We start from the raw sequence: 25,520 nt of genomic DNA on the forward strand, positions 1-25,520 counted from the left end.
TAATGTTCTCCAAGGTGTGTATCATTTTCATTTAGCTGAAAGTTTTGTTGCAGTTTCATGATAAATGTATATTAGAAGTTGCTCCTGTTGCTTTCTCAGTCTTTGTGATACTATATTGTGATACTATATTGTGAATAATAACAGATTTAGCTAATGCTCTTCATTTACTTTCAAGAGGTTTTCTATAGATGGCTAGCCAGTTGTGGACCCTGTTACCATCACAGCTGCCCCTGTGTGCATGTCATCATCAGCCTTTCATCTTCTCCATCTAACTGGATATAGTGCGAGAAACTTAACCACTCCACTTCCGTTTTCTTCCTTTTCCTTTCTCCTTCTCTTTTCACCTCAATGCCTTCCAAACTCTCACCCTTCAAAATCACAGATTTCCACATATTTATAAATACCTCTTAAGGCCCATCTGCTTCATCTGAGCCAGTCATGCCCTTCTATCATTTATTTTGGCCTCGCGTCATATTGGGTGATAATTATAGAATCATCTTTACCTTCTAGTGCTGATATTTCAAATCCCTGCTCTTCATTCTCCATGATCATATAGATCATCATCCATGATTATCCCAGGCTATAATATTCTTTCTTCCCCCGTCCCTCCTCCCTCTTCTTTCTCTTTTGCCCTTCCTTTATCAAATGTGTTTTGAATGCTTACTATATGCCAGCTGCACAGGGTACATCAGTGAACAGGAACTTATAATCTTAGGAGCTGGGGCTCCTGGGTGGTTCAGTCGGTTAAGCATCTGCCTTTGGCTCAGGTCATGGTCCCAGGGTCCTAGGATGGAGCCCCACATCGAATCGGGATCCCTGCTCAGCAGGGAACCTGCTGCTTCTTCTCCTTCTGCCTGCCACTCCCCCTGCTTGTGCTCTCTCTATGTCAAATAAATAAACAAATAAATGAATAAATAAAATCTTTTAAAAAACAATAATCTTAGGAGTTTATAGATTATAATCACAGATGGAACTTTTGATAGTATTTACTGTGCTCATTTATACATTTTAATAAGTAAGTGCTGTCTATTGAGTTCATAGCACATACAGAGCACCAGGCTAGGACATAAAATAATCAAGGTAAAATGGCATAGGGAGAAAGAGAATGGACTTTGAAGTCATGTGAGCCTGGACTTAAAACCCCTTACCAGTGTCTTGCTCTTAGACTTGGATGAGTTATCCCATCTCCTCATCTATAAAAGGATGAGTACCACCTTAGGAGAATTGGAGATATGTGTATGTTTATATGTAATTATCCAATCTGGAATAAGACTTTGAATATAAGTACCCACAAAACAGATGAAAACATTCTACAGCTTATCTACAAAAGGGGAAACTCAGTTTCTCTAAATTACAAATCTTTCAATGGGTAATTTCTCCTAAAATGCTACTTTTTTCTCCAATAAATTGAGATACGGTTTTGTCAATCCAATATCCTGCAGGAGTAGTCATCGGGTTTTAAGTTCACTGTACCATTGACTATTATTATAGTGTTTCAACTAAGGATATTTTGTGTGAAAGATGTTTGAGTTTATTTTTGGAAGTATTTAATGTACTGTCCTTTGTCCTTCATGAACAGGAGTCATACATAAGAGAAAATGTTACAATTGCAGTATTGATTTAAAGTTTTAAAGCTCTCTCAGAATCTTTATTATGATCCCACCACATGAATCAATGTAGGCAGAGAAGCCTTTTTAGGCATTTATGTTTTTTAAATTGGCATAAAACAGGATGCTACCCCAGCCTTTCTTATTTGGCTTTCAGTGTGCTTCTCAATTGTGTCAGTTTCAGGCCCACTTATTTCCCATGGATCAGTTTTACCAACAACCGCACTGGAATCTGTATCTGTAACAGACGCACCTCTTCTCCACACATATGTCTATCCACACAGGTTAGTGACTGTCATCCAATAGTGGACATGCTCATTGGCCTGGGCCTTCCTTCTTTGTTCCCATATGCTCCTCCTTTGACCCAGTCTGGTGTTTGCTCCTTGCCTCCATCAGCTGTGTGTGATTGTACTCCTGATCTTGAGACTTGTGACTTTCTGGTAGACCCTTTGACTCCCTTTCAAAGACTGGTGGGCATTTGTACTAATAGCTCTCTTTAGTTGGGGGTTCTCAATAGTAAAACCCATACCATCTGAGTACTCATTCACTCAACAAATCTTTGCAAATCAACTGATCTGTGTCAAGCTTCCTGCCTTGAGATCAAATTCTCAAACTTGTTTCTTATTCCCTCAAAAGAGACTTAGACAACCTTTTCCCAGCCCTTTCCATCTATTCTTACAATGATGGCTTCCACCTGACATTCAGTCACACCTAGCTCTAGAGCCAGCACTGACAATAAGAGACGTAGCAGTAATAGTGGATTGAATCTGTGATTGGTTTTTCTGGTGTGGACCAAACATCCAATGTACCTGGAAAGAATCCACCACATTGCAACTCTCTCTTACTTCCCATTGTATTGAAAAATCTCTACAATAAAATCTATAACTCATTTTTCTCCACTAGCAACCAAGTCTCCCTCCTAGGCTGGGCTGTTCTCTAACTTAAGCCAGTCCCTTCTGGAAAGCTTTAACTAACCCAGCTCCTATTGATATGTCTCCACCAACACTACCAAAGCCAACTGTTCCAAGGAGTCTTGTTCTAAGCAGAACTGGACCATATGCTTGGTTTTTGAGAATTGCCTGTTGCTGGTCCCATCTACCAGACTGAATTTTGTGTAACATCTTCTCTGGAACCAAAATACACCTTCTGGGGCCTTTATGTGATATAGTTTCTTGAGATTCTCTACTCTCCTTTCCATTGTCATTCCGTTGAGATTTTCTTCTTGACTATATGTGTCAGATCTGAACTTGTCTGGATTAGGACATGTGGCAATACTAAGATAATCATATAATTTGTCTTCCAAGCTGGGGCAATTTTGAAGGTACAATAGAGCCTTATTTATACCTATACCACAGCATCAGGAATCAACATGAACTGTTCAGGAAAACCAGGTGACCCTAGCCATAACCCTAGCCATGATGATAAATATCCTATATGCTGATTTTATGACTACTTCTTCCAGCACAAGAAATGGCCTCAAAAGAATAGTGTTATTTTTCTAAAAATCTAAATACTAATTACAGCCATGCCCAAACTGTCATTTTTGTTAGACATACTTTAGCATACTGATTAATGTTATCAAACAATTGGGTTTCACAGATCAACTCTTTTCTCTGCTCAGTCTGTTTTGTAGTTAATGTTCTCTGCCACAGATGCTAGCACACAGTAAAGCTCAAAAGTGTTTATTGAATATAATAGGTTTGTAAGTTTACCTTTCTGCACAAATACATGAGGAAGGGTCTGTCAAGGTTTAATCCGAGTAACCATAGTAAGTCATATGAGGATATATGGGCATTAAGATATCTCATGATCCCAATCTTTAAAGACTTTTCTCCTACATTCCATGATCAGAACCTTGGGCTTAAAGTAGGTACTCATTTATAACTTTAAAAGACATGTGATTTGGAGGTGTAGCCTGGGAAAATTATATCCTTCTGTAGAGATCATTCATCTATCCTCTACTTGTGAAGCATGCCTACATTAATACAAAATTAACCATGAATATCTTTCCCAAATTTTACCATAGAAAAGTAACTTTGCCAACTAATGAGCATCTTCTTCCTTTCAGTAACATACCTATTTATCAAACACAAGGTTTGTTTATATTTTATTAATGTCCTTTGTCACAAGACAGTTTAGCTGTTTCAGTGCAATGTGGGGCTAATTTAGAGGGAAATCAGAGGATATTCTGTTGCTTTCCAAACAAAGTGTTGCTTTCCACTTCCTGGTAAGTGAAGTCCATTTATGCACCCTCTCATGAGTCCTTAGGATGTGCTGATGTTCTGTTATCAGGTTAAAGAGACATAGGCTCTTGTTGAGCCTTTTACAAAAAAGGAGGTATATTCAAAGCAAAATCATTTGTCAGAAAATGTCATATCCAAAGTCTTTGCTGGGGAAAAAGTGAGAAGTAGCAATGAACTCAATAAGCCCAATAAGCCCACAGTCTCCTTACAATTCCAAATATATGCATTTTATTTTTTTAAGGATTTTCTTTATTTATTCATGAGAGATTCAGAGAGAGAAGCAGAGACGAAGCAGAAGGAGAAGCAGGCTCCCTTCAGGGAGACTGATGCAGGACCTGATCCCAAGACCCCGGGATTACCCCCTGAGCTGAATGCAGGTGCTCAACCACTGAGCCATCCAGGTCAGATAAGATACTTCTCGTTGAATATACCTAGCCAGTATGTGTAGTGGTAAGCATCCAAGTATGGGAAAATGACCGCCTATGTTTAAATCACAGACCAGCTGCTGAATAGCTATGTGGTCCTGAACAAGTTCCTTAACTCTATGCATCAATTTCCTCATTGTAAAAGTGGCAATAATAATTGTACATATCTCACAGGATTATTTAAAGAATTAAATGGAGAGTCTTACAGTGCGTTACAGAAGTGCCTGGAAGGGCAAGCGTAATAAGCAACAGGCATTATTAGTATCAAAAATACTCAGCAGAGAGGGTAAACCAATGGCATGTGTACTGCCACAGCCTAAGGACACACTCTACTACCGACCTCTGAGATAGGCTCTGAATCATTCTGACACAATCTTAAACATAGCACTTCATCCAGCCACTGTCATTTGACCCAGAGGAAACCTACAATCTCCAGGCAGGAACAGCGAGAAATAGGGCTCACTCGAGAGCACACCCTAAAAACGCATTAAGCAAATAGTCCTCAGAGGGATTTTGTGGTGGCTTCTATGTTGTGGGAGGCGAGGCTCTATTTGGCAGGCTGTGAGGAGCAGAAGTCCTGTTTCAGGGGGAGATTTGTGTGCATAGGTTTAAACTTTGACACCAATCATGTCCAATGCCTCCCTTGGATAAGACTGCAACTGATCTTCTGCAGAGGTTTTATCTGCAAAATGATCCCCTGCACTTTATATCTTCCATCTCACTTCCTGACACAAAGCTTATTTTAAGTCAGATGTGAAAAAACAGGCACCAGAGCCTTAAACAAGTCAAGACAGGCCTCATGAGATTTAGGCTCAACCCATAAGATCTGAGAAGGATGCATGAGTTAAATATACTCATCAGCTGAAGTTCTCTTAGCATTTTTTTTCATATCAGTAATAGGGCTCTGCGTGAGTGATGGAGAATTCATGCAATTTTTTAAAGAACAAAATATTAATAGGTGAGAAAGATACATAGGCAAATAATGTAGTAAATAATAAAAACAGGATAGGATTGGTGTTACACTAATCTTCAAATAGATATGAATTTGAATTCTCCATCACTCACTCAAAATTGCTATAAGTTCTATAAGTGGTAAATGGCAGGATAGAGTCTAGAAATAAGTGTCCCTGGCTTCTTTCTACTCCAGTGTCCCTGCTCAACAGCACCTAATAATAATTTGATATCATGGATTTACATTAACACTATCTTGTGCTGCAAACACGAATTGCTCTCACGTAAATGATCTCACTTTTCATGAAATGGCCATGGTTTTTCTGGTTTGGTTTGCTGGGTGTGAGTATCTGCGCACAATCGCCGTGTGACTGCTTTTGTGAGGCATCCACACTCACCAGCAGTGATAAGGAAGAGTGGTAGGATAATCAGGAGTGTATGGAAGGAGAAATGGTAAATTTTAGAAATGGCCAATAGATATACAATTTTTGCCACCTACGGGTTTTTCGAAGTTATTTGTATTCCTGGTGTAAATTCTTTACAACTAAGTGAAGAAATGAACAAATGCTCAAGGAAAAGCCTGATAATTCAGCAATATCAGGGACAGAGCCACAGAAAAAGAATGCTATAACACTCATCATAAATGACAAAAGAAATGTTTGCCTTAGCATTGAATTTTTCAGATGTGATAACACAATTTCAAAATGCCAATATTAACTTAAATAGAAGCAAGGAATAATTAGTGGGGGGAAAATCAATACACTGCTTGCTTGTGCTACTCCACAGTGAGTAAGTATTGGTTCTGAAATCAAAGTTCTTTCTATGGAAGAGCTGTCAGGAGAAAAGTTAAAATTAGAAGAGCTGTCTGAGGACTGAGCAAGAGAAAGAAATATCACGCAGGTAGATTCAAAGTATTTAAATAGAGTTCAAGGTAGGGAGCCTTCATCCTTGCTTTTCCACAGGAAAAAAAAAAACTTCTTAACAGAAACTCTCATTTCCACTTTATTACAATGTGGGAAGTAAATCAATGAATTGAGTGATGTGAAAGCAACAGTCAGGCATGTGGACAAAGAGTCATCTTAGGGAAAGGACATGTTGGAAAGCTCACATACAGAGAATAATTTATTATTTGCTGGTCTCTGGTAGAGATGCATTCTAAATGTGAAAATTGACTTGCGTTCTGATAAAAATATTGTTTTTCTTGTCTGGGACCACAAACAACTACAATTTTGTTTGTTTTCTCCTCTCACGGCACTAACTATTTTGACATGGTATATATTACATACCAAATGGAACATAATGCACCAAATATAATCATCACTCAAAGCAAACAAATACTGCCTTCACATTGTGGTTTGGGAGAAACCACAAAACAGCATATCATTAAATATTCAGCATATGTCCTCACTTCTCTTTGTCAGGAACTGAGTACTCTATTGGAGTGTACTCAAAGTGCAAAGTCAGTGTGTTTTCCCTAATAACACACCTGTGCTCTAAATAGAGTTGGCTTCTATTTAAGGAGAAGCAAACTGAAGTCACATCTTGCTATAAATTCTTTGTTTTGTTACAGTGCATTGCAATTGGAAGCAAACCATACCAAGTCCAAGAAGTTTTGAATTGATGCATTAACTCTTTTTGATCAAATCAATAATTCATATTGTTCACAATTTTAACTGATAAAAATTAAGTCTGCAAATATTCTCACATTTCTTTTTGAGGCCAACGCTTTGCATTCTGTGAACTAAGAACTCTTTATGGAGTCAGAGAACTGGATTCTAGTTTCCGGTTTGCTGCTAACTAGCTATGACATACTGGTCAAGTCACTATAAGTTCACAATCACTCAGTTTCCTAACCTGTAAAGTGAGGTGTTTTATGAGACACTGCCAAGCATCTTTCCAACTTTCAAATTCTTGTTCAGTTCATGAAACTGTAGTAGAACACAATTTTGTTTCTGTGACTACACAAACAATATTCAAATATTGATAAGTTAGAGGTATTTGCAGGTCTTATGGAATGTAAATCAACGAGTATATCATGATTTAGGTCTAGATCAAAAATATTTCAAGGCTTCTATCAGTGTCATGGGAAAATAAATTTTGGCTAGATTCAAAGACTACAATAATGCTACTTCACTCAGTCATGATTTGATTTGTTGAATAGTTGAACTCCATCTGGTCCTGTGGAGGTTTTCTAGTTTAAGAGTCTCTAAAGGGCAAATTTCTTGTCATTAAAATCAGCAGAACTATATATTAAAAAAAAGTGAAAGGGATTAAAGGGGAAAGGAGAGAAAATGAGTGGGAAAAATCAGAGAAGCTGACAGAACATGAGAGACTCCTAACTCTGGGAAACGAACAAGGGGTAGTGGAAGGAGAGGTGGGTGGGGGGACAGGGTGACTGGGTGATGGGCACTGAGGGGGGGCACTTGACAGGGTGAGCACTGTGTGTTATACTATATGTTGGTAAATCAAACTCCAATAAAAAATATACCAAAAAAATCAGCAGAACTATTGTGCCTATGGGAAAATTGCTGATCTAAAATTTCTCAGGACTTTTCTCCAAACTCCGTCTATTAGAGGTAGAGGAGGAATAGACAGTTTTGGAGATTAGAGCCTTGAAAATGGAACAAAAAAAAAAAAAAAAAGAGGATCTGGTGTTGGCGATAGCACCATTTCTCTCTGAATCACATATTACAACATATAATAGAACAATGTACTATTTCTTGTGCTTATCGAATACAGGTCTTTCATCATTCTTTTAAGTAACAAACTTTATTTTTTTAGGAGAGTTTTAGGTTGACAGAAAAATTGAGTGAAAAATACAGAAATTTCCCATCTATCTGCTGCCCCCATATACACACATATGCAGCCTCTCCCAACTGCAAACATCCCACACCAGAGTAGTACATTTGTTATATTTGATGAACCTACACTGACACATTATTATCACACAGAGCCCACAGTTTACACTAGAGTTTATTCTTGATATTATTAAGTCTGTGGGTTTTGATAAATGCATAGTGAAACATATCCATCATTATTATAGTATCATACAGAATAATTTCACTAGAAATCCTCTGGACTCTGACTATTCATCCTCTCCTCCCCCCACAACCTTTGGCAACTACTAATATTTTTACTGGCTCCATAGTTTTGCCTTTTCCAGAAGGTCACAAGTTGAAATCATACAGCATATAGACTTTTCAGATTGCCTCCTTCACTTAGTGATATGCACTTGTTTCCTCTATGTCTTCTCATAGCTTGGTAGCTCATTTATTATTAGAATTGAACAATATTCTATTGTCTGGATGTACCACAGTTTACTTATTTGTTCACTTACTAAGGGATATGTTGGTTGCTTCCAAATTTTGATAATTATGGATAAAGCTGCATGTGCAAATTTTTGTGTGAATATAAGATTTCAATTCATTTAGGTAAATACCAAGTTACTGGATCTTATGGTAAGAGCATGTTCAGTCTTGTAAGAAACTGCCAAACTATGACTATATTATTTTATAATCTCACCAGCAATAAATGAGAATCCCTGTTGCTCCACATCCTCACCATCATTTACATTCTCGGTATTTTGGATTTTAGTCATTGTAATACATGTGCTGTGGTATCTTGTTACTTAAATTTATAATTCTCTAATGACATATGATGTAGAACATTTTTTCATATGCTTACCACCTATACATCTTTTGTGGTGACATGTTTGTTCAAGTCTTTTGATCATTTTTTAGTCAGATTGTTCATCTTTTTATTGTTGTTTTAAGACTTTTTGTATGCTTTAGATAACAGTTCTTTATCAGATGTTTCTTTTGCAAATATTTTACCCCAACCTATGGACTGTCTTCCCCTTTATCCCAATCTATGGACTGTCTTCCCATTCTCCTCACGTTGTTTCTCACAGAACAGAAGTTTTTAATTTTAATGAATTTGAGCTTATCAATGATTTCTTTCATGGCTGTGCCTTTAGTATATTATCTGGAAAGATGACCACATGCCAGGTCTAGGTTTTCTCCTAGTTATCTTCTAGGAGTTTTGTAAATCTTGCATATTACATTTAGATCTGTGATCTAGTTTGAGGTTTTGTGTGTGTGTGTGTGTGTGTGTGTGTGTGTGTGAAGGAGTTAAGGTCCAAGTCTCTGCTCATTTTCTTTTGCTCATTTCTTTTCTTCTTCTTCTCCTCTCTCCCCCCTCCTCTTTTTTTTTTTTTCGCATGTGATGTCCAGTTGTTTCAGCACCATTTTTCAAAAGACAATCTTTGTTCCAAGCAGGGTGAGGGGCAGAGAGAGAGAAGGAGAGAATCCTCAAGCAGACTCTCAACTGAGTGCAGAGCCAGACATGGGGGTCAATCCCAAGACCTGAGATCACTACCTGAGCCAAAATAACGAGTCAGACACTTAACCAACTGAGCCACCCAGGCATTCCAAGATTTCATTCTTTTTTATGATTGAATAGATCCCATTGTATATATATTTACCACATCTTCTTTTTATTTCTTAGTTTTTAATTCAATTTTTTATTTGAATTCCAGTTTGTTAACATATAGTGTAATATTAGTTTCAGGAGTAGAATTTAGTGATTTGTCACTTACATACAACACCTAGTGCTAATCACAAGTGTCCTCCTAAATACCCATTACCTATTTAATGCATCCCCCCACCCACCTCCATCATCCCCTGCGTTTGTCTCTACAGTTAAGAATCTGTTTTATGGTATGCATCTCCATTTCCCCTGCTATGTTCATCTATTTCATTTCTTAAATTCCACATATGAGTGATATCATTTGGTATTTGCCTTTCTTTGCCTGACTTATTCCACTTAGCATAATACACCTAGCTCCATCTATGTCATTGCAAACAGCAAGATTTCATTCCTTTTTATGGCTGACTAATATTCCATTATGTATAGATATAGATAACACACTTTCTTTATCCATTCATCTACCAATGGACACTTGGGGTACTTCCATAGTTTGGCTATTATAAATAACCCTGCAATAAACATAGGGGTCAATATATCCCTTCAAATTCACATTTTCATATTTTTTTGGGTAAATACTCAGTAGTATGATAACTGGATCATAGGGTAGTTCTATTTTTAATTTTTTGAGAAAACTCCATACTATTTTCCAAAATGGCTATATCAGTTTGCATTCCCACCAATAGTGCATGATGATTCCTTTTTCTCTACATCTTCACCAACATTTGTTTAAAAGAAACTATTTTAAAAATATATCAAATTTCCAGGCCTATGTAAGGGAGAGAATATTTGAAATCCTATATTGAATAAGGGGTGAATATACAAAATATATAAAGAACTCACAACTCAATAGAAACAAAAAAATCCCCAAAACAACAACAACAACAACAACAAAAAACCCAACTGATTAATAAATGGGCAGAGGAAATGAGTAGCCATTTTTCTGAAAAAGACTTACAAATGACCAACACATTATATAAAAAGGTGCTCAACATCACTAATCACCAAAGAAATGTAAATAAAATAAACAATGAGATATCAAAACATCTGATAGAATGGCTATCATCAAAAAAGACAAGAGATAGCAAATATTGACAAGGTTGTGGAGAATAGGGAACCCTTGTGCACTGTTGGTGGGGATGTAAATTGATGCAGCCACTATGGAAAAACAGTATGAAAGTTCCTCAAAAAATTAAAAATAAAACTACTATATGACTCAGTATTCCACTTCTGGATATATACTCAAAGGAAATGAAAACAGGATATCAAAAAGATATCTGTACTCCTATTTCACTGCAGTATTACTTAAAATAACCAAGGTATGGAAATAACCTAAGTGTCTATGAATGGATGAATGGATAAAGAAAAAGTCCATATGTATTAATCGAATTATTAATTGATAATTGTAAAATATTATTAATACTAATAATGGAATATTATTCAGCCACTAGAAAGAAGGGCAGCCTGCCATTTGCAATAACATGAATGGAAATTGAGGGCATTATGCTAAATGAAAGACACCAAAAAAAGAAAAATGCTGTATGATCTCACTTATATGTGGCATCGAAAACAAAAAAAGTCAAACTCATAGAAACAAAGAGTAGAAGAGTGGTTGCCTGGGGCTGGGGATGGGGGAAATAGGGAAAGACTGGTAACATGGTACAAACCGTCAACTCAAAGATCAGTAAGCTCTGAGGATCTTATATAAAACATGATGACTATAGTTAATAGCACTTTATTATGTAATTGAAAGTTGCTAAGAGAGTTGAGCTTAAATGTTCTTACCCAAAAAACCCCTAAAAAATAAATATGTGAAGTGATGGATGTGTTAATTAATTAGATGGTGGGGATCCTTTCACAATGTGTATGTATATCAAATCACCACAATGGACACTTCAAGTATGTTACAATTTTGTCAACTATACTTTAATAAGCTGAAAAAAATATATGGAATTCCCCAAAGGACTCATTAGATTTGACATGGCACTCCTTCTCATTCTATTTAGGAATTTTCTAACTTCTGCTTTTTATAAAGAAATAATTCAACAGTTAAATGTGAGTCTTCCTCTCACTTAACCGTCAAAAACACTTCTTGGAAATTTTGGTCCTTTCCATACAAATATGTTTGGGGATTTTTTTTCCCCAAGTCTTTCCATGACGTGTCACACAGCTAATGAATTTCTGCCAACATCTAACACTTTTTCATATTTTTTTATTATTTCCTAAAAAATTATTAAAATATTGGTCATTCTCCCAACTACAAGGAAATCATTACAATCTTGTCAGTTTTTTGGAGTCTCACATAATTATATTAATTCTTATTTACCAATTAGTATCTGAAAATATTTTGAGAGTCCTTTTAAGACATTCTTTGAAGATATTCTCTTTGATAAATCCATAAAATAGTAAATAAGAACTATTTCTTAATATTATAGGTCATAGTGTCAGTATTGCAACAATAAAACAATTGTTCAGATACAGATTAGAAACAAAATCGTTCATTTATTGTCTTACAACTTTTCTCTGAAAGTATTAATATTTGATATTTGCAGATCTTAAAAATATTTAGTAATCAACTTGCTAATGCCAAAAATATTTCTTAAGTGCATTTACATTTGCTACTGAAGTTTGACTATTGTGCATTTACATTTGCTACTGAAGTTTGACTCTATTTGAACTGAAGTTCAATAGAGTATTTAACATGCTTTACTTCCTTAATTAATTTAAATATGTTAGCATCAGGGATTTATACTGTTTCCTCAGACCTCTGTTCACTTGCACATAACTCACAGTGACAATGCCACAGAGCAGCAGGCAAGGTGAGCCTTCAGGAGGGAAAAGATGATGGCTACCTAGTCCCAAGGGTCTGGGCTAGTGGGCAAAGGAAGAATTTCCTTGTTTCTTTATAACATGAACTAAATCCTGAAGCAAGCAGAGAAGCATGGAGAAGAGGGAAACTGGAGGTCTAAAACAAGTCTTACTTGTTTTGTTTTTTCATTTCTTTCCTTTCTATAATTCTGGTTACCAATTTCAATGTATGGATGTTTTTCCCACACCACTAAGCAATTCTCTGACAGCAGCTGGGTGTCCTACAATTCATCTCAATTCTGACACACCCTACCTGAGGATACCATTAGAGCCCACAGGTTAAATTTTACAAGACTGAAATTGCATTACTCCCCACCTCTGCCACTTCAGATGCCAATCACAAATCCAGATTGTCACCTGTGCTTCTGACCCTACAACTATAGATCGGAGGTTCTAACAAAGCCCCTTCTTGGGTTTGGTTAACTTGCTAGAGTGGCTCATAGAAGTCAGAGAAACATTTTACTTACTAGATTGCCAGTTTATTATAAAAGAATATAGTCCAGGTACAACCAGACAGAAGAGATGCACAGGACAAGGTTTGCAGAAAGGGTGCAAGGCTTTTAGCCACTCTCCCCACATCTCCATCTGTCCACAACCCAGAGACACCAAAGGGCAGCTCTGCCTGCCCTTTTGGGTTTTTATGAAAATTTCATTACTTCGACATGATTGGCCATTAATGACTGATTTACCAGCAGTTCCTTTCCCATCTCCTCTAAACCCATGGTTGGTTCTCCAGGCAACTAGCCCCCATCCTTAGAGGAGATCCAAAAGTCATCTCATTCACATAACAAAAGACACCTTTGTCACCCTCATCGCTTGAGAAATTCTAAGGGTTTTAGGAGCTTTGCCAGAAACAGGATGGAAGAAGACCAAATGTGTATTTCTTATTATAAATTGCAATGTCACATCTCCTCTCTCCTCCCCTCTCCTCTCTCTCTGTTTCAGTTAAGACTCTTACTAACAATGAACAGGATTTATTCAGATCAGTTCCTATAAAGATTTAATGGCAAAGAGAATCCACCTCTAGTTGGGACTCTGGATATAATAGGAACCACAGAAATCTCTCTGTCTCTGTCTCTCATTCTGTATTTCTCTCTTTCTCTCTCTCTCTCTCTGGTTATATGATTCCTCTCTTGTGACATCTGTTTTTCCTTTGCATCTGCTCTATTTGCATCTCTCCATTAACTGACGTCTTCTCCTTACTATAATTTCTGTTTCCACCACATCTGTGTCTTGACTCTACATCACACCTTCAGCGTTGCTTCCCTTTCCTAAATCATTCAGCTTCTCATTCCCCAACATGGAAGCCCCAGAAAATGAATTTGATTGGCTCAGCTCATCTTTATAAACATACTATTGATAGTCTTAATCCATTGGAGATGAGGAATAGGATCACATGGTGCAGAAAGGCTATGAGCAGGGGAAGCAATGATCAACATTCTAGTATAGTCTCCTTCAAGCTTTCAGTCTTTATTTTTTTTTTCAAATAGTCATTGAATACCCACTGTCTGCTCATTACTGTTACAGGCAACAGGGTTTTCTTTATTTTTTATGATTACTTATGTGTTTATTTGAGAGAGAGAAAGAGTAAGCATGAGCTAAGGGAGAAGCAGACTCCCTGCTGAGCAGAGAGCCCAATGAGGTACTTGATCCCAGTGTCCTGGGATCATGACCGGAGCCAAAGGAAGCTAACAACAGCCATTAGGTATTGTCATAATGGCTATAATACAGGGTGCTAAAGAAGCACTCAGAAAGAGCACCCCAACGACGATGATGTCAGAGAGGTTTTCAGGTAAGATGATACTTGTGCTAAGTGTATAAAAGAATAAGTAGAAGTTACTAGGTGATGGGAGTGGAAGGTTGCTGAAGGGAAACAATGCAAAGGATTCCTATCTGAGGAAGCCATTTATACAAATGCATAGTAGTCAGTGACACTATGTAGACTCCTGGGGCTGCAAGAGGTTTAGTAATGCTAGCACCTGGCGAAAGGTAGACTGAAGATGTAGTCAGGGTCTCAATCATGAAGTGTCTTGTGGGAGTTTGGAAGATAAAGAAACCACTGAAAAACTTTTAATAAGGCAGTAATACAATCAGATTTGTGTTTTGTAAAGATGTCTCTGGTAGCAATGTTGGTAGGACATTGGGCCAGTGCTATTAGAAGCTGGAAAATAAATCAGAAGGTCACTCTAATCTCCGCAGTAGGAAATGATGCAAGGGCCGGAATTAAGGCACACCACTGGGTGGAGAAGAAAGGATGGATATGAGAATCCTTAAGAAAATAAAATTAACATATACACACAAAGGATCTAAAAGGAAAAGGAGCCAGGGGGCTTTACCTCCTTGAATACTCTCCAAACCCACCTCCTAAAGTAGGCAGAAACCCTAGATTTATCTCCTGTGCCTTATCACTAGTGTGTATAGTGGATAAAAAGATGCAGGAAGGGGATTAAGCGTCCCCTTAAACACCTAGGGAGAACTATTTTAACAACTCTTCAATCCTCTTTTGCAAAACCTTATCCACTTTCATCCCTTAAACCCCTTTCCCATCAGACCTCTCTGCCTCCTAGCCCATCCTTCCGTGCTCTATTTTCCTTCCTTGGCCATTCTGCTCTCCCACCCTCCCTTGACTAATGATGTCCAGAAATTCCTCACTCATCTCTTCAATCTACATTTACTAATTTCCTGTTATTGCCAGAGAGAAGAGAGTGATCAAAGAGCAGTCCTTCCATGATACCACAACCACTTGCTATAACTTCAAGACAGAAGATCAGGGTGGGAGTATATGAACGCAGCAGGGTTAGCAATAAATGAACCAGTCAACAAGGCTTTAATGAACTCAGAGTGCGCTCGCACTTTTACTGGACTTCACTCTGTAGGAACCAGGGAAGAGTTGATATCAATTTCCAGATTTTACTATCTATGGTCAATAGCCAGGGTAGGAACAAATCTAATTTGGAACTGCATCTTTTGGAGGACCCTCTGGCCTTTCTAGCCTACATGATCTCTTAGATTTGCTTTCACTTTTCAGTGTGTAAGCAACAAATAAAATTACTGTTTAAGGATGAAAGAAGTAGAACTTCCTCGGAGTCATCAGCTGTTATCAGCCCACACCTCCAACCCCACCCTCGCTTTAAAAAAATGGTCACTGTATTCTTCCAGCATAGTTTGATCTTCACGATGACTCCCTGACAACAGATTTCTCTCCAGCATGACGGCGAAGGACAAGAAGAAAGAAACGCGATGTATAGAGAATTGGAAAGGGGTCCTTGTATTGAATTTTACACTAGAATGGCCACATTGGGCTCAAGAAATATCCCTCTATTTCATTAGGCACTATATACCTTAAAAGGCTGACCGAAGTATTTCTGGTTCACTTCTAGAAAGGAAGTGAAAGCTGTGTGTGAATTCAGGTCAACCAATGAGGAATCAGAGGAAGAACCATGGCAGAGCATGCTAGCGCCTGCTTCCAGTGACTGGCAAAGAGAACAGGGCAGGGTATCAGTGTCTCTAATGGTCTGATGAAACTCTTTAAAGTTCCACTGAAGTGCAGTTACGAGCAATTTCACATGGTTGTTAACAGCTGGGAAATGCTAAGATCTGATGGAATTCCAGAGGGTGATATCAGGGCCAGCGTTTTTCTGTTTGGGCTGTAGCAGGGCAAAGGCGACAAAGAAGGCAGTGCTATAAATCTTGCCCTAGTGGTTCTGACACTGACATGAAGTTCTGTAGGGAATTCTCACAGCCAACCACATCGGACTCATCAAGAAGCTTGGTAAACAATCTCTGTCTTGGTTGCTATGTTAGGGCAATACAAGGTGGACAAACAGTTACCAAAAAAAAAAAAAAGCTCTTTGCAGTTTCACTCAGGTTACCTTCTGCCTCTAACTCCCAGAAAACCAGATGTTTCCCCTGAAGAGAACTTGCCACTCGAATCATGATTCCTTCAGCTCTCCTACCATCCTCTTCTGCAGTTGTTCATTCAGCTCTACAAAATAAACACACATTTCACTACACATAAGGGAAATGGGTTACATCTACGTGCTTTTGCAGCGATACATTCCTTCTGATGTGAGTTGACATATGCGATGCCATTTTACAGTAATTTCACAGGCCCCGTCCTAACTTGCTTGTACTTCCATCTTCCTTGCACACCAGAAACATTTCTTTTGGCTTCCTTGATTAATGAGAAAGTGAAATTGCTTCTCTTTGAGCTTACAGATTCACCTCTGTTTCAAGGTCATATTCATTCACTTTAATCCACTTGAACGGTAACTTCTTTTGGTTTTACAATTATTCCCCAGTTACATATCCCTGGGTCAGAAACTCTAGAGTTACCCATACTGTAACCACTTCTTCCTGTTTTAAAATCTTCTCTAAAATCTCCCAAGATTTATTCCAATTTTTCCAATGATTTTTTTCACCATCAAGGTTCCCCCCTCAACCCTGTGCCCAGAGAGGCCCCTCTCCAAGACCTACAGCTAGTTTGCACTCTTTCCTCAATAACACATGAAGCATCATCTTAGTGCCTTTTCGGATTCCCATTTGAACTGTTTCACTGTCTAGTTTTCCTTCTATTTTGTTGGGAGATAGGGGTTTATTTTGCATTTTGTGGTTAAGCTGTATTGGCTGGGTGGGTGGGAGTTAGGGAGGTCAGATGAGGTGAAATGTGATAGAGAAAGTCAAAGCTGTTGGAGATGGAGAGAGGGGAGAGAAAAAGGTGGACAGAGAGAGATTTTGTGTAGTTAATACTGCTGCAGTTAATACTTTCCAAGTCACTTAATGTAGTACTAAGTTAATGGAGGCATCAGTTTTTCCCTCCTTCCCGTAAGCCGATAGTGATGGTACCTGTTACAAACCTGGACAACCTGTCTACTTATTCTCTACTCCTCCCCTAAACTGGATTACAGTCTGAAACAAAACTCTCACAGTTCAACAGAGCCATGCCATTTCATTTGTTTAATTACAATGCTTATTTTTACCAACATCCAGAGGCCTATTAGTGAAGGCACATTTTTAGAAATCTAACAAATAAGCAAATGCACCCTTAGATCACAGACACAGTGCTCCTATCTTGTTTTGCACAAAAAGGAAAGCACTTATCACACCTACACACTATTTTTTTCCTGTTTTCATCCACTTAAATGTGTTTTCTGGAGAAATGACACGATTCTTAGTTCTTAAAACCATAACTAGAATTTCCTTATTGGGCATTAATGTGAATATCCTCTAAAAATCTTCTGTAATGATATTCAAGTTCTTCCTTGTGCTTTTCAATGGCTTTATAACTGAGCAAATAAGGAAAAAAATTAAGAAGGCATTGACATATTGGAGAAAAACCAGAAGGCTAACCACTAACCTAGCAGGACTTTGATTTGGGAAACTGCCCAGATGGCATCATTGGTTAATTCTTTCCAACATTTAAGAAAGAAAATACGAATCTCACACAAACTTTTTAAGAGTATAGAGAAATAGGAAATGTTTCCTGATTTGTTTATGATGCCAGCATAACCCAGATAACCAAATCTGAACAAGGACATTGTAGGAAAAGTAAATCATCACTCAATCTATCTCATGAACATAGATGTAGAAAATCTTTTATATAAATGGTTGGATATCCATATGGGGGGAAAAATGAACCTTGACTCTTAATTCACACTAATTCCAAATGCATTGTGGACCTACATGTGAAAGCATTGAGAATAATAAAATTGGGAAAAGAAAACATGAAATATTTAAAGATCTTTTTTTTTTTTAATTCATACAGACACAGAGAGAGAGAGAGAGAGAGGCAGAGACACAAGCAGAGGGAGAAGCAGGCCCCACACAGGGAGCCTGACACAGGACTCGATCCCGGGTCTCCAAGATCATACCCTGGGCCGCAGGCGGCGCTAAACCGCTGCGCCACCAGGGCTGCCTGAAAACACGGAATATTTAATGGCCAAGGAATAGGCAAAGATTTCTTAAGTAGGGTAATCATAAAGAACAATGATAAATTAGATTTCATTAAATTAAGAAATTACCTTTATCATAAGACAGCAAAAAAATGAAATAGCAAGTCACAGAGAGGGAAAAACTTTTTTCAATGCATAAAGTCAACAAGGGACTCGTATCCAAAACATATAAGGAAAAGACAAACAATCCAGTGATTAAATGGGCAAAAACCTTGAACAGGCACTTCATTAAAGATGATACTCAAATGCCCAAAAAGAACTTGAAAAAAGTATTCAACATCAACAGGTAGGAAAGTGAAAATTATAACCACAATGAAATATCATGGCATATCTTCCAGAATGACTAAAACATTTAAAAAGATACCACATATCAGAGAACTGGAACTCTTATGACCTGCTGTTTGGAACAGCCACTTTGGAAATCTGACTGAAATACATGTTAAAATGAAAACATGCAAAATCTCTATGTGTCAGCAATTCTGCTTCTACACATCTACCCCTCAAAAATGAGAATACCAGTATACTCTAAGACACAGATTAGAATTCACCATAGCACTATTACATATGATAGCCCTCGACTAGAAACATCCCAAATGTCTATCAACAGAAAATGATAATTTATGATATATTTATGCTATGGAATATTTTATAGCAATAATAATGAAATATAATTTCAAAGAAATGATGCTAAACTTAAAAAGCTGGCACAAAATAGTAAATTATGTATTCTTTCATTTTATAAAGTTCAGAGGAAGGCAAAACTAATCTGTGATGATAGAATTTTCTTTGTAAAAAGCTCCCAAATGATTCTAACATGCATCTAGTTTTGAGAGCCATTTATATAAAGAAGAGATAATTGAAGTTCCAGAAAGTGAGGTGATTTGGTCAAGTTCTCTTGATTCCACCAGAACTTGATTATGTGTGCTATACATGGAATTCCAAATCTTAAGCTGTTTATACTGTCCCATTCAGTGTAGTTTCCATGGGCTGCCTGAGAGATCACTTTCATTCAAGAGTGAGTGAAGGTTTCTCTTTTCCCATAAAAACATTTTTAAATCATCTCTATTTTTTAAATGGCAAGTGCATAAATGTATCCATAAAAAAACATGAAGTAATATGTATTTCTCAGTGTCATTTTACCTCTCTACCTGGTACTAGTTAAACCAATGTTCTAATATCTCCAGTGTTTACCTTCCAATTTTTTTTTTTTTTTTGCTTTAACCTTCTGTTCATTTTTAAATCATTTAGAAAGATTAGGGGCACCTGGGTGGGCTCAATCAGTTAGGTGTCCAACTCTTGGCTTCTGCTCAGGTTATGATCTCAGGGTTGTGAGACTGAGCCCTGCATCAGGCTCTGTGCTCAGCATGGAGTATGCTTGAGATTCTTTCCCCTTCGGCTCTTCCCCCTGTTCATCTGCACTCTCTCATGTGTGCGCACTCTCTCTCTCTCTCTCCTTCAAATAAATAAATAAATAAATCTTTTTAAAAATAAATAAGATCTTTTTAATTTATTCATGAGAGACACACAGAGAGAGAGGCAGAGACACAGGCAGATGGAGAAGCAGGATTCCCTTGGGGAGCCTGATGTGGGACTCGATCCCGGGACCCTGTGATCAGCCCCTCAGCCAAAGGCAGACACTCAACCACTGAACCACCGAGGTGTCCCTAAATAAATCTTTCTTTAAAAATCACTTAGAGGGGATCCCCTGGGTGGCTCAGTGTTTTGGCACCTGCCTTTGGCCCAGGGCATGATCCTGGAGTCCCGGGATCAAGTCCCACATCAGGCTCCCTGCATGGAGCCTGCTTCTCCCTCGGCTTGTGTCTCTGCCTCTCTCCTCTCTCTCTCTCTCTGTGTATGTGTGTGTGTGTGTGTGTGTATGTGTGTCTCATGAATAAATAAATAAAATCTTTTTAAAAAAAATCACTTAGAAAGATTCTTGAAAGGCTTAAGGAAACAAAAGTTTCTCCATCAGGAGATTGAGAAACAGTTTTTGGTCCATTACAAAATGCTAATGAAGAATACATTTGGAGCATCACACTTCCTGATTTCAAACTATGTTGTAAAGCTATAGTAATCAAAACAGTGTGGTATTGGCATAAAAACAGACACACAGATTAATGGAACAGACCAGACAGCCAGAAATGTAACCAAATATATATAATCAATTAACTTTTAAAAAGGAGCCAAGAATACACAATGGGGAAAGGACAGTTTCTTCAATAAATAATGTCGGGAAAACTAGACAGCCACATGCAAAATTATGAAACTGGAATTCTGTCTCAACCATATACAAAACCCAACTCAAAATGGATTAAATACTTGCCTGTAAGACCTAAAACCATAAAACCTTAGAAGAGACCACAGGCAGTAAGCTTCCTGACATTGGTGTTGGTGATGCTTTTTGGATCTGACACTAAAATCAAAAGCAGCAAAAGCAAAAGTAAACAAGTGGTACTATGACATACTAAAAAGCTTCTGCACAATGAAAGAAATCATCAACAAAATGAGAAGGCAATCTAATGAATGGGAATCTTTGCAAATTACATTTCTGATAAGGGGTTATTATTCAAAATGTATAAAGTACTCATACAACTCAATAGCAAAAAAAAAAAAAAACAACACCCACAAAACAGAAAAACAAATAAAAACACACAATCTGAATTCTAAATGGATGGAAGATCTGAATAAATATTTTTCCAAAGAAGATGTACAGACGGCTACTGGTACATAAAAAGGCGCTCAATATCACCAATCATCAGGGAAATGCAAATCAAAACCACAATGAAATAACATCTCTCACCTGTCAGAATGGCTCCTATCAAAAAGACAAGCGATAACAAGTATTGGTGAGGATGTGGAGAATAAGGAACACTTGTGCACTGTTGATGGGAATGTAAATTGGTGCAGCCACTGTGGAAAACATATAAAGGTTTTTCAAAGGATTAAAAATAGAGCTATCATATGACCTAGCAATTCCACTTCTGGGTGTTTAGCTGAAGAAAATAAAAACACTAACTCAAAAGGAAATATATACCCCTCTGTGCATTGAAGCATTATTTACAATACCTGATATGGAAACAATCTAAGTATCCATCAAAGGATAAATGGATAAATAAATTTTATATTATATGTAATATGTAATATTTATGTATCCATATATATAATACTATTCAACTACAAAGATGGAAATCTGGCCACTTATGACAACATGGCTAGACCTTGACAGCATTATGCTAAATGAAATAAATACTGTGTGATCTCACTTTTATGTGAAATCTAAAACAACAACAACAACAACAACAACAACAACAAAACCATCAAGTTCAGAGATACAGAGAATAGAATGGTGGTTACCAGAGGCAGGGGTCGAGGAGAGACAAAATGGATAAAGGTAGTCAAAAGTTACAAATTACCAGTTCTAAAATAAAATGCTGGCAACTATAGTTAATAATACTGCATTATATATCTGAAAATTGCTAAGAGAGTAGATCTTAAAAGTTCTTATCACACACACAAAAATTTGTAATTGCATATGGTAACAACTGTTAACTAGACTTATTGTGGCAATCACTTGTCAATCTATACAACTATTGAATCATTATGTTGTACACCTAAAACTAACATAATGTTATATGTCAGTTATATCACAGTAAAAAAAATGCTTATCATGTTCATTCCGAACCTTAGTTCTATACGACAGAATGATAAAGGTAGAGAAATGCTCATAATTTTTGCTTTTGGTGTGATCAGTGTGGAATGCATACAGATAAATGAAATTCAAGAGTATTGGCAATATACTGGGGCACCTGGGTGGCTCATTGGTTGAGCACCTGCCTTTGGCTCAGGTTGTGATCCTGAGGTCCTGAGATTGAGTCCCTCACATCTGGCTCCCTGCGAGGAGCCTGTTTCTTCCTCCGCCTGTGTCTCTGCCTCTCTCTGTGTCTTTTATGAATAAATAAATGAAATCTTTTTTTTTAAAGAGTATTGGCAATATAGACAAAAGAGATGTATTATCACTTTGTACATCTAGTTATTAGCAACCATGACAGTTGACACATTTATGTGTGAAGAAGATTTGAATATTCATAGCTGAGATTCACAAATAAAGATACAGCTAACCCCTGGAAAACACAAGGAAGGCTAGGAAACTAAGAACTAATAAAGGAGAGTGACCAACAATAATCAGCTTTATTGCAACAAGTTATATTGGTGCAGATAGCTCCTCACAGTTTTTTCTTTTCTGAAATCTTTATCCTTTCTAAATTCCTTTTTCTTCTGCTCCTCCTCCTCCTCTTCTTTTCTGTCTTCCAGAGTGTTGTCACCTACACCTACTCTGTGGGCTTAGAAATATGTTTTCTTACCAGTTTATCTAAATCCCAACTCATTTTTTTTTTTAAGAGAGAGAGTAAGAGAGAGCACACGTACCTGGGTGAGGGAGCAGAGGGAGAAGGAGAGAGAAAGAATATTAAGCAGGTTCACCCCCAGTATGGAGCCCAACACAGGGCTCCCTAAGATCATGACCTGAGCTAAAATCAACAGTAGGATGCCCAACAGACTGAGCTACCCAGCAGCCCCTATCTCCACTCATTTTCTATTGGTGAAAGCACTAGTTCTTAACCTGTACCTTTTATCTTCTAGTACATCAGTGGCACTAAGCGATTGCCATTCTGTGCTGTTTTCTTTACAGTTACTATTTCTTCGTACTTTTCAACATGCTTGATAAAACATCTGCTAGTGAGTTCCTTTCTAATAGTATACCATCCTAATTCACGACCAGAGCTAGGGGCTTCCTATGTTCCACTCATCACCAGTAGTGGAGTCCTCATTGTCAGCTAAACATAAGTGATTCAACACCAAAGCCCTATGTTACTGCCTGTGTTCTAGAACCACTCCTGGTATCGTCTCTGGATGCAACAATGAGCACATGTGTAAGAGAGGGGCAGGGGCAGATTGAGCAGAGGGAAAGGTCAAACTGTGATACAGGATGATAAAGCCTCAGCCACTCCCCTAGGAAATTAGAACATGTACCGTTCATCATTGTGAGGCCTCACTGGGCCTTGATAACCCTGCCATCATAGGTCCCTGGATGTGGACGTCTGGAAAGGGGATGCCATTGAGGGTGTGGCTGTCTGCAGCTGAAGCAAATCTAGGAAGATGCTGATGGCTGTAGCATCAAGTTCTTCCTGGAAAGGGGATGGATTTCACCACAGAGATCCATGAGGACAGAATGCAGTTGTGTCATGTCTAAAAAAGATCCCAATCCTTCAAAATGACCCCAGGTTTCACTTGTAAGACTATAGATATTGTCTAAATTTGCAACCTGGAGTGTGTGCCAAAACTTCCCCATTTACTTTGGAAAATATTCCAAAATCTCACTGACCTAAATATTTGGTGCTCTGTAAGGTCACTGGGAAGGCTTTTTTAAATGTGCTTTTGAAAGAGCTTTCTAGTTTGGTTTTCAAGAAAGATCGAATGTGAAAAAAGGTTTTGGAGGGAAATTATGTAACTCTAAGAAAAAAGTGATTTAATATCATCAGGGGAAAAGAGAGCTCCTAGAATCTCATTAGAAGTATGTTCAATCTTAAGCCATGCTTTAGATATTCACTTCTGAGCAGGTGAGGTTCAGCTAGATTCTAGGAGTACAGGGATCATTTCCCAAAAACCTCTTTAGCCTTTTCCTGTCTCCCTAAATCCGGATATCATGAATATAAAATTTAAATTCCACTCAGGGCACTTAAAATCTTTAGCCATTAAATCCAGTAAACATTTTAAAAGTCCTAATTTGGGGGCATTAATTCTTTTCTCCTTTGTCTTCTTTGTGCTGCCTTGCCACAAGCTGAGCACCACTTTTACCACTAAGATTTCCCCTCCTGAAACAGCTACTACTGATCAGCAGAGCTGCCCAAAACAGATAAAAGTCCACTAGGCAAAATAAGAATATTATCTAAGGACACCAGAGCTTTGCTGTGAACTATTTGAAATCAGTTTCCTATAACATTACACTTTTGTGCATTTTTTATAACTAGCCAATCAAAGGTACTTTCAGTAAGTTTCAATATTGGGAATGCAAAGCCATTGTTTTCGGTTGCCTTACCACCTGTCAAACCAAATTCCTTTGTTTCTCTGATGACCAATAAAAATTGTATCAAATCTATTCCTTGAAATAAAAACAAAAAAATGATTTAGTATTAAAAATTTATAATTCATGTCATTGATCAGTAATCCCATTACTATGCTTGGATCCCATCAATGACGTAAAAATGGAATATCAACCTTATTGTAAGAGTTCACATTTCATTCGAGAAAGGAATGGAGGGTTCCTTAGGGTCTATGTCTTGCAGTGAAAATAAATGTTCTCCATCAGTACTAAAGGTGTTCTTGGAACTCTTCCCTTTGTTCAATTAGCTTGATTAGGAACAATTCAGATGCAGTGTTTTCTCTTATTAAATTCATGCCACCAAAAACTTTGCTCAAATAAAGCAAGGTTAACATTATGTCCTCAATCAGAGTAAGTAACAATATTCAGAATCTTCTCTCTTTTCACTTATTGCCTTTTCTCCATCTGTTTTTGCCTCCTCAACCATAGTCTAAGCTCCCCTGCAGGAGAAAATCAAGTCTCCTTGCTTTATATCGACTTCAGTGCCTGGCACTAGACCAGTGGGTAGAAGAGTCCCCAGGGCTTGGAAGAGTGGGACAAATATAATTTTACAATGTGGTGGGTTGAAACTGTATCACATATCAGCCTGATGGGCCTATTTAATTAGTTCCAGTGAGAAGGCAGGAGACGGGCACAGCATCAGTAAAATAGAGCTCAGTCAGCAAATGTGACTCATATCAGTGTGCAATTCCCCTTCCTCCTCCAGCCACTGCCACCATTCAACCATCTTTTCCACACTGATAGTCACAATCTGGCAGGTGTCTCTTCCCCACTCTGCCCTCTAGGCAAGATTCAAGGTGATAAAAGTGTTGGTAGGGAGAAGATGAAGAAGG

General features: G+C 37.8%; 1 long non-coding RNA gene across 1 annotated transcript in view; it reads right to left on the minus strand.

Moving 5' to 3' along the window:
* The window catches only part of LOC144317188 (uncharacterized), a 74,558-nt gene that overhangs the window by 35,706 nt on the left and 13,332 nt on the right, over positions 1-25,520 (minus strand). Inside the window, exon 2 of the long non-coding RNA XR_013383120.1 lies at positions 16,452-16,564. This is a non-coding gene — a long non-coding RNA (uncharacterized LOC144317188). The remainder of the gene's footprint in view (positions 1-16,451; positions 16,565-25,520) is intronic.

Source organism: Canis aureus, chromosome 7 (assembly GCF_053574225.1).
Source record: "Canis aureus isolate CA01 chromosome 7, VMU_Caureus_v.1.0, whole genome shotgun sequence".
Lineage (NCBI taxonomy): Eukaryota > Metazoa > Chordata > Mammalia > Carnivora > Canidae > Canis > Canis aureus.